A 10179-nucleotide genomic window follows, 5' to 3' on the forward strand; every position below is an offset into this window, starting at 1 on the left:
CCTTGGGAAAGAGTTTCCATGGACTTTGTTGGGGGATTGCCAAAATCTAGAAAAGGTCATGATTATTTGTATGTTATTGTGGATAGGTTCAACAAAATGTGTATTTTGATACCTTGTAACAAGCAGGTTCAGCTGAACAAACAACAAAGTAATTCTTTCAACATGTATGGGTTCATTTTGGGTTACCCACTTCTATTGTATCTGATCGAGATTCCCGATTTGTTGGGAAGTTTTGGTCAAGTCTATGGGAGTTGATGGACAAAAGATTGAAGAAGAGCACAACATTTCATCCACAAAAAGATGGTCAAACAGAGGTGGTCAACAAGACAATGATCCAGTTGCTCAGTGGCTATTGTAGCAAGCATCCCAAGCTTTGGGATGAACATTTGTGTTATGTGCAACATGCTTACAACCATGCCAAGCGCTCTTCTACTCAGAGATCTCCTTTTGAGGCTAGTTTTGGTTTTATACCAAAGTCTCCCTTGGATTGTCTTTGGTAAAGACATAGCAGTTGACGAACATAGTGATGTGGACAAAGCAACCAAGTACATTGAGCAGATCCAAGAAATTCACTAGGCAATGCAGGAACAGCTAGAAAGAAGCCAGGTCAAGTACAAGGCAAGGCATGACAAGCATCGAATTGAGCATAGCTTCCAAGTTGGTGATCAAGTCTGGCTGTACATCAACAAAGACAGAATGCAAGGTGAAGGTAAGAAGCTGAAACTAATAACGTATGGGCCTTTCAAGATACTTGAGAAAATTGGTGAAAGCGCTTTTCGCCTTGATTTGCTAGCTTATATGCATATTTATTTAGTCGTAAATGTAGAGTACTTGAGACTATATGAACCTTCATTGATTGAAGATCCCGAAGAGCAAACTCAGTTGCCTTATATTGATGATCTGTTGCCTGAATATCTCAATGAGTTGCAGGAAGACAGTTCTGGACAGGAAGGTGTTACACAGTAATTTGTCACTGTCCTCGTCTCAGTCCTTCTGCTGTGCCATATGTCAAATAAACATGTTCATATCTTCCCACTGATGTAATAAGATTAAGCAAATGCCCTCTCCTGCTGCCATTAACCCACATTCCCTAAGTTTCTACCTCGTCGCGAGTAAAACCTTAATATACGCAACATTCCCATGTCCATAACGGTCTCATCGCGACTCCGTTGCAGGTGTACATCTGTTTCCCGCGACGGTCGGATTTCTAGACCCGACGCAAGGTTACGAGTTATATCTAGCGATGATAGGCCTGTGTGCATTTCCTCCTAGCGATGTCGTCGCGGAGAATTAGTTTACGACTCACGACGATCCAGATTGGGCGAATTTGTTTCAACAATCGGCCTTCTGGATGTCTCCAGACCTGGTTGTTGGGATAGTTTGGGTCACCCTTCCCCCTCTATGATGGTGGTTCCGTTCATTTTTGCTACCTTCCTTGAGGATGAGCTCTTCCTCCCACATTTCATGGAGATTCCTTCTCCTATTAAAGCACTCACCTTTGCTATGATCTGCTAGTTCTTTTTCTGGGCAGTGCTGCTAGTGCTTTTGAGTTTGATAGATAGTTGGTGTGAGTGTGACAAGTGTGGGATTGTTGATAGCTTGTGGAAGGTTGTGGAGTGCCCTTAAATTTATGTTAGAGCTTATGAGTGAGAGAGAGACACAGTATGTTGGGAGATTCATCCTTGAAGAGTGAATGCTTGAGAAACATATTGGCTAGATCCTTTGAGAAGGCTTGCGACATCAAGACTTGGTTGTAAGCTTGCTCTTGATTTATTATTAATACAATCAATGGTGTTTTCCTATGTCTTGTATGTAATTTACTTGATAGCTCATGACTTATTGACTTTGTGAGTAAATAGATCATTTTTGTTTCCCAGTTACGTGCTTGTTGTTTTCTTTGTATTGTTTCAGGTTAATTACTCATTAAGGAGAAGGAAACGGAAGTTGGAGCAGCGCAACGGAACTTTCTCAACCACTCGTTTGAGTTAGGCCTCTAACGATGACTGTTTAAGGAAAACAATTGTTGATTTATCTTTGTTGTGACTAGACCCACTCTAGGGCTAGAGGGGTTGCCTCTGTCCGCAGAGGGAACACTTTCCTGCATCACAAGTTGGCGACCATACTGGGGAGTCTATCCTATGTTTTTCTCTTGTTTTCTTTTGCTTGATTTTGAGTTAGTGTCTTTTTAATTTTGGGATTGAACCATCAGTCTTTTAGGTTACCTGGGTCAATCTGGGAAATCCATTTATTTCCTATAAGGATAGTCTGGTCATTATTTGGGAGTTTTCCTTTACCTTTCATTGTTTTTAAGTTCGTCGCTGAAAAAATTTAAACAGTCACGCCGACGTCGCGTTGTCTCTGTTTTGTAAGTCTGTGCGTTGCTGAATCCTGTCGCACAGTTGCGACGATTCCTCCCATTGCGTTAAAGACGTGTATTTTCGCGACGACGTCGCTCTGTTGCTACGACTAGTGTCTGATCGGCACTAGTTGCTTGTGTTATGCCCGCGACGATTCTTGTAGAATTGTTTTTCTCAAATTTACCTTCTGAATTCATCAGTCTGGTTAATCCCTTGTTGCTTTTCTCTTATTTATTAGTTTGTTTTAATTGCTTTAGTTAAGGTGCTTATTCTTCGGTTTCGTTGAAGTGAATCTTGTATTTTTGGGCTTTGTGACCTTGTTCTTCAAGTTTTGAATTATTTGGCTTGGTTACTTGTCTGTCTAAAGATTCACCTGCAACCCTCATGTTGGTTTGCTTGAGGTTTTTCCATCGCTTGTTTCTTGCTGATTGGTTTTTAGTGTTATTTATTGAACCAATTGTCATATTGATTTGATTGTTTCACTACCAGACATAGATTACAATTGTTTGGATGAATTGGTTTCACGCTTGCTTGTTTGTTTCTTCAGAATTCAAAGCTATCAAAATCAAAAGATTGCATTCATTAGTGTGCAAAAGTGAAAGTGTATTTTGCATTCCAAGTTTTTCATGTTTGAAAAATTATAAGGCAAATTTTAAATCTCTCATTAGTGGTATTGATGCACTGTAGGAATTATACATTGTGTCTCTTGAGTGACTACATTTGTTGATCTTGGTTTTGTCTTGGTTTGGGAATGATCTCTCTACCCTTCTGTAAGTAGGAGTTCATCGAAATGAAAGATGCTTTATTCATTCTAGTTGCATCCTAGGTTTTGATATACATATGGTAAGGCCTGGAAATTGAAACATAATTCAAGATCAACTCTAAAATGAATTGAATGAACCTAACAATGCATTGGAACATAACGCACATTATTTAGAGGTCTAGGCTAGAGACGTGCTCCGGCGTCGTTAAACCTAGTCTCTATTGTTTTCACTTAAGGTTGGGTGATTCCTCCTTCTGTGATCCAATAGCTGCTAGTACGGACTTGCGCTCCCAGTACCATCGAGTATATGTTGGGAGACCCCACTAGGTTATCATCCCATATCCTTAAGAAGCCCTCTCTGCTGCCTTGCAAACCGTAACGCACCGAACACAGCATTAGGGAAGATTGACTGTTGTACGGAAAGTCGTTGGTTTTCATATGATTGCCAAGGTGTATATGCAGTTTTACGAGTTGTTTGGTAAACCTTTTGCCTAGTTCTCCAGAGTAGTCACTTTCGTTCCTTTTCGGACTCCCTAAAAGAAAAGGTCCATCTAAGCACTTGTCCTTTCAGGCTCATTAAATATTCAAAGGCGACTAGAGTCATCTTTTCGTCCTTTTCTCGACTCTTTAAAGATGAAAAGGTCAAGTTCTATTCCTGTGTCTTAAAATTTATTTGGCCACGTTCACATTTACCTTGTTAGATCTTGTTTGCATTTTAGTTTGCGTAGGGTTCTTTCCTTACTCGTTAGTTTTCCTAGGATTTTGAATTAAATCATCCTGGCAGAATCACCGATCCCGTCTCTCGTTCCGAGTGACCAAGGGTCTCCATCTTCTGTCGCTTCCGAGGTACCGGTTGTTAGTGATACTCTTCCTGTCATCCCGAGTATCCAACCGCTTAACTCTCGTGCTCCAGAGGACGAGTCTTACGACATTCGTTGGAACCCCATTTGGGAGCCTTCTGAAGAAGACATTCCCATTACTCCTCCTAGTGTTTCGGTCCCAATGTCTTCCTCCGACATGGACGAGACGAACCCTATCCCGGGTGAAGAAACCTTCATGGCTAGCGGTGAAATCCCTATACCACCAGAAACTTCACCCTTCTGTGTCACCCGTCTTGGTGTCACATTGCCTTTACATTATAATGCTTTGGCGGATATCATAGGTTATAGATCTCCCCTTATGAGTTCCATGTGGTCTCGTACCATCACTCCAACTTCGGAGCCTTTTACACCCCAGATTCACAATGTGTCTATCACATCGGTTTGGACTATTCCAACCATTTGTGTGGCTTCTTCAGCCCCTGTTGTTAGTGCCATCATTGCATCTTCAGTTGTGACCACTGTTGCTGGACCTTCACCCAGTCCTACAAGTAGTGGCCTGTCGGCATCCACATATGGAGTTTTTAATCCTACCCTGACTGCCCCACCTTCTTCTGGTTCCATTCCGGTAGGGGGGGCATATGATCAATATCTTCAAGCTCTTCAGAATCTGGATCCACAAAATCCGTTTCATTATTATGATTCTTGAGGAGCTCATATTTATCACCTCGGAACTATATCGTCTCAACCTGCAGTTGAGGTCTCGGTTTCGTTATCTGTTGCTTGGGGTACCACCACTTATCATGGTGGCCAAGCACCACCTTCGAATGTTCAAGGACCACCCTATCAAGGTTAGTTGTCTTACGGGCAACTGCCTCCTGGACAACCGTATTATGGACAACCTTATCCAGGGCAACCTGTCAGCCCACAAGGACAACCCTTCCAGGGACAACCTTTGGCCTTCAGTGGTTCATCTTTTACCTACTTCGGGCAACCTTCTGGTAATCCAGGACAACCTTACATCCAACAAGGCCAACCTGGTATCCAGCAAGGTCACCCCTCTGGACAAGTCGGTCAGCCTCACATTCAACAAGGCCCACCCACTGTCCAGCCTAGTCAACCGTCTGGACAAATTGGTCAGCCTCAAATCTAATAAGGCCAACCAATTGTTCAGTCTTCTTAACCATCTGGTCAGTCAAGGCAACCCTCGGTTGTGCAGAGTCAACCCAATACCCAGCAAGCTCAACTTTCTGGGAAAATGGGTCAACCTCAATCTCAACCAGGTCAACCTTCTAGCCAGATGGCTTAGCCTCAACTCTCCCAAGGACATCCATCTGGGACTGCTCAACTGGGCGCTCAAACGCTTGTTGCTTCTCAAGCTCCACCCGGTTTTCAACCCCAGTGTGGGACGTAGACCCAATTTGGTTTTCAAACTCAAGTTGGGCCCCAAACCCTCCTCTTCATCAAGTGCAGCCTGGCTCCCAGGCCCAGTTTGGAGCCCAGCCGCCTTATGGTTTTTAGTAACCCCAAGGGAAAACTCAATTTGCCCCATACCAAAATTATCAACAACCATAGGTTAACCCTTATCAGAATTTTCAGAAACCATATGTTGCTCTTGTGGGTTAGGTTGGTAATCAGTGGAATGCAAGGGGTCAAATCCAGGGTCAACCATCCAGTTACAGCTATAACCCCTATGGACAAAATCCCTACGGACAAAACCCTTACGGGCCAAATCCATCTGGACAAAATCAATGGGGGCAACCAGGAACTGGATGGAACTCTGGTGTTGTTTCTTATTCGCAGCCTCAGATGTCCTTCAACCCTCAATTACCCTTTTTGGTGACATTGGAATTACCAGACATGTCCAAACTGACCAATGATCCTATTCTTCATAATCCGTATTGGCCACCGGTTCCAACTAAGATTCCTGGTGACTGTCCCAAATTCGATGGTAAAGCTGGAGAAGATCCCCAAGCTCATGTCATGACCTATCACCTATGGTGTTCATCGAATTCATGGCTTGATGATTCAATCCGGCTCCGCCTATTTCAACAGACTCTCACTGGCTCTGCCGCCAAATGGTACATTGAGTTGGCTCGCGGGACTTTTCAGGACTTTAACTCACTGGCTATGGCATTTTTAACTCACTTTCAGTTGTCGATTCGATATGAAATGGGTACACACCTCCTAACATCTTTGAAACAGAACACAGTTGTTTGGTCAATTTAGTGTGTCCTAAATTGCTACATTAATTATCAATTCGGGATTCGTAAGCTGATGAAGTGTGGTGCACTGTATGTGCAAGATAACCTATTTCTTACTTTTGTTGTTTTTGAGTTTTTTATTTTTTTTGACGGTTTTTATCTTTGTTTGTCTCCTAATGTGAAAGAAAACTCTAGAAGGCAAGTATGGATATGGATTTTAAGGCAATTTTGTCCTCTATAGTGATTTCCAGATCTTAACGCTCCAGAGGGTCTTAGAACATACTAATGATGAAGTTAATACCTGAACAAAAATGAAAATGTGTTGCTACTTAAGTCAAACAAGAAATGAACTATTGATCATGAAACCATTATCCCTGCTGCTGTCTAAATAGAAAAATGAATTAAGCTACTGCACTCAAACAAATAAAAAATTGCAATCTAATAAAAGTAAAATCAAATCACACAATTCATAGTCTGATCCCTCGCCAGGTAGTCTAAGCTATGGCTTTCGGAGGTAATCATCAATAACTTGAGTAATCTGATATCTAATTGCAAAAAAGCAAAACTGAAATCAAATCACATCAATTCATATTATGATCCCTCGCCAGGTAGTCTAAGTTATGGCTTTCGGAGGTAATCATCAATAACTTGAGCAATCTGATATCTAATTGCAGAAAAGTAAAACTAAAATCAAATCACATCAATTCATAGTCTGATCCCTCGCCAGGTAGTCTAAGCTATGGCTTTCAGAGGTAATCATCAATAACTTGAGTAATCTGATATCTAATTGCAGAAAAGTAAAACTAAAATCAAATCACATCAATTCATAGTCTGATCCCTCGCCAGGTAGTCTAAGCTATAGCTTTCGAAGGTAATCATCAATAACTTGAGTAATCTGATATCTAATTGCAGAAAAGTAAAACTAAAATCAAATCACATCAATTCATAGTCTGATCCCTCGCCAGGTAGTCTAAGCTATGGCTTTCGGAGGTAATCATCAATGATATGAGTAAGTTGATTTCTAAACTATCTAACAAAGCAAATGAACCAAACTGAAATCAACAAAACAGAACTGGAATTAAAAAAACTAAGAAAAGCAAGTCAGCAGAAAGACTGATTCCATGTCACTAGTTTTTGCAAAAGGAAATGTGTAAAAGTGCCCGGGCCTACTTCTATCCTGAAACATACACACACACTGATCAGCGTTAACAGTAATATACAAAGCTTGTAAAATCATGAACAGGAGTGAAGTGTTAATATCATAGCAAAAGAAATATACACAAGTGAATAACTGTGGAATATATGCAATGGAATTAAAGAAACATTACATAAAACTGTACAGCAATAAAAGAACAAAACCTCAGTGTGTAGGGGCCCTCTGCACAGCCTTAGTCAACAGGCTATCAATCAAGAATTATGCTCATGCAATCATGTAGAAATAGAGTCTTCTTTTATATTTCAAAACAACGTTATTACAGTGGGACTAGTGTCACAGCACAACAACTTAACAGTAAAATTACATAAGCAAAAAGACTAAGAACTATGCGTATAGAAACACGTTATTTATAACAAAAGCTTTATAACTGTTTTCCTGTGAAACTACGTTGACAGAGCACATGTAACATATAGCGTCCATGGATTTAGCATCATGGTTGCCGAGATTATGCAATCTATTGAAAACGGCTGTTGGATTCACATCGTGGGGCAGCCTACAGGTGTTAGCGTGCCTCCAGAGATCTAGAAACGGCCACGAATACTTCACGTGGTTGAAAACAGAGTCCAGATGTTGTCGGACTCCTTCGTTAGACCATTCTTTGACCACCGTTGACCACAACTTTCTTTGACGAATCTGGCTAGACCAATAGGACCTGATCCATGTCCAGGTCATTTCTAACTTGCCCACGTGTCTGGTTTTGCCGGATGACACCTGCAACCTGGAGTTTAACAAAAACGACTGCGGAAAGTTGAACCAGCTGCGGAAAGTGGCTGCATTCCGCAGCTCATAAGCAAAATCTAATTCAAACAGCAAACACAAAGACATAGTTAAAAAACCACTTTAAATTCTCTTTTATGATTAATATGCAATGATGTTGATAGCTTAGGAGGTCCAGGTGAGTGGAAAAAGTCTAGGAAAGTGTGTAGGAGAGATGCAAGTTCAGGGCTCAACAACGGCTATGCATATCTCCAATCACATCCATGAATGGAGATGTCGTCGTCGTTTAATTAAGTTCTGGATCCCTGACCAGCTTCTGACCGACTGGTTTACAACTTCGTTCGTCAGTCCGATAGCCTGGGACATTGCTATGGGGGCATGTGTAACTGAAGAGTAGGCCATTGCGCGTGCTCAGTACCTTGACTTGGTTTACTCCCAGTCTGGTACGTTATATGATTATTTTCCAGACGCTCTGTGACTCGAAACTTCCCAAGCTCTGTCAATGCCATCTGTTGATGGTGTCATAGGTTTCGTTAACGCGTCCTCTCGAAAAGCCCCTGCCAACCCTGCGAAGAAAAAATCTAATGCTCCAAATGAAAATGCTTCTTAGGCTTTGTCCCATTCTGGTAATACTTCTGAGGATAACACCGTCCAGTCCACCATGGCGGATAAACCCTCAAAATGTAAGAAGAAGGGAAAAGGAAAGAATAAGGCCGATCAACAAAAGAAAGATCCCCCTAAGCCTCTGCTGAGGATGGTGCCAAGCGCAGACCCAAGTATCCTTGTCTTATTTGCGACGAGGATCACTATACCAAAGACTGCCCAAGGCGGTCTGAAGTTAGTCGTTTGTTGAAAGGTTCCCCCGGGACTCATGCTATGCTCAAAGAGCCTTTTCCCTCGCAGTAGACTCAAATGGTGGCTGATCCTTCTCAATCCTCTTCTCCCTTCGACTCTCAAGTTTTTATGGCTGGGACAATTCCCGTCCATATTAGTACATGGTCAAAAGAGTATCCTTCACTTGCCGGGAAGGAAACTAAGGTCCCCTCTAGTGTTCCTCCGTCTAGTTCAGGTCTGCTCCATATCGAGCGACCCAATACTGAGACGGTCATTCGACCTCCTCCTAAAGGAGTACTCCGGAAGTCTTCTTACAACCCTAATGCTCATGCTGCTCAGCATTATAGCATCGTTGAGGACTTAGCCCAAGCTCCTTCGGCTATGTCCGCATTGGAGATCCTCCAGAGTTGTCCCTCCTAGAGGAAGTCATTGCTATCGACCATCGGTGGCATTGACCCGGTTGACTCGGATTTGATTACCTTTGACCTAGAAAATCATGTACCAAGACTGCCTCACCAAATAGCCTTCCTTATTCAAGTCATCATCAATTCTAAGACTATTCACTGTACTGTTATTAATGAAGGCGCTTCTACTTGCATCATGTCTATTTCTTATTAGAAGGCTATCGGTTCTCCAACCCTGAGCCAGTCTCCAAATACCTTGGAAGCCTTCGATGGGATAGATTCTCACCCTTATGGTATACTCCCACCTCTGCCTATTACTCTCGAAGGGAAGATAGTCAAAGTTGAGGTCGAAGTTGTTGATGCCAATTTGACTTACAACCTCCTCTTAGGATGAATTTAGACCTATGCCATGCGAGCCATGGCTTCATCTCTATTTCGTGTCCTTTGTTTTCCCCATCAAGGGAAGATTGTCACCGTAGACCAGCTGTCCTTCTTCGCCTCCTCTTCTTCCGATGGCAACGTGCCTTTCGTGGAGCATACCTCCATTCCATATGAGAGTGTGGGTGCTAGAATTTTTAAAGATCCTACCCTCATGGGTGTTTTTTCACTCCCACCTCCCAACATCACTCCCATCAGTATGATTTTGGTTCGTTCTAATCCGTGGGTTCTTCCTCCTGCTGATCAAATAGAATCTTCAGGTGATGTTATGCCATTGAGTCCTGCCGAGCTCAACTATGTCGAAATTGTTTCTACATCGGCTTCATTTTCTAAACCTACTTCTTCAAGTAGGGCTCTCGACTCGTACGTCCAGTCCCCTTGACTTGGAGATGGCGCTTCTTCGGATCCCTTACAGGAAATCTTTCCTT

This window comes from Pinus tabuliformis, chromosome 2_1 (genome assembly GCF_031772625.1).
Source record: "Pinus tabuliformis cultivar Carrire ecotype Pingquan chromosome 2_1, CPIR1, whole genome shotgun sequence".
NCBI classification, from domain to species: Eukaryota; Viridiplantae; Streptophyta; class Pinopsida; order Pinales; family Pinaceae; genus Pinus; species Pinus tabuliformis.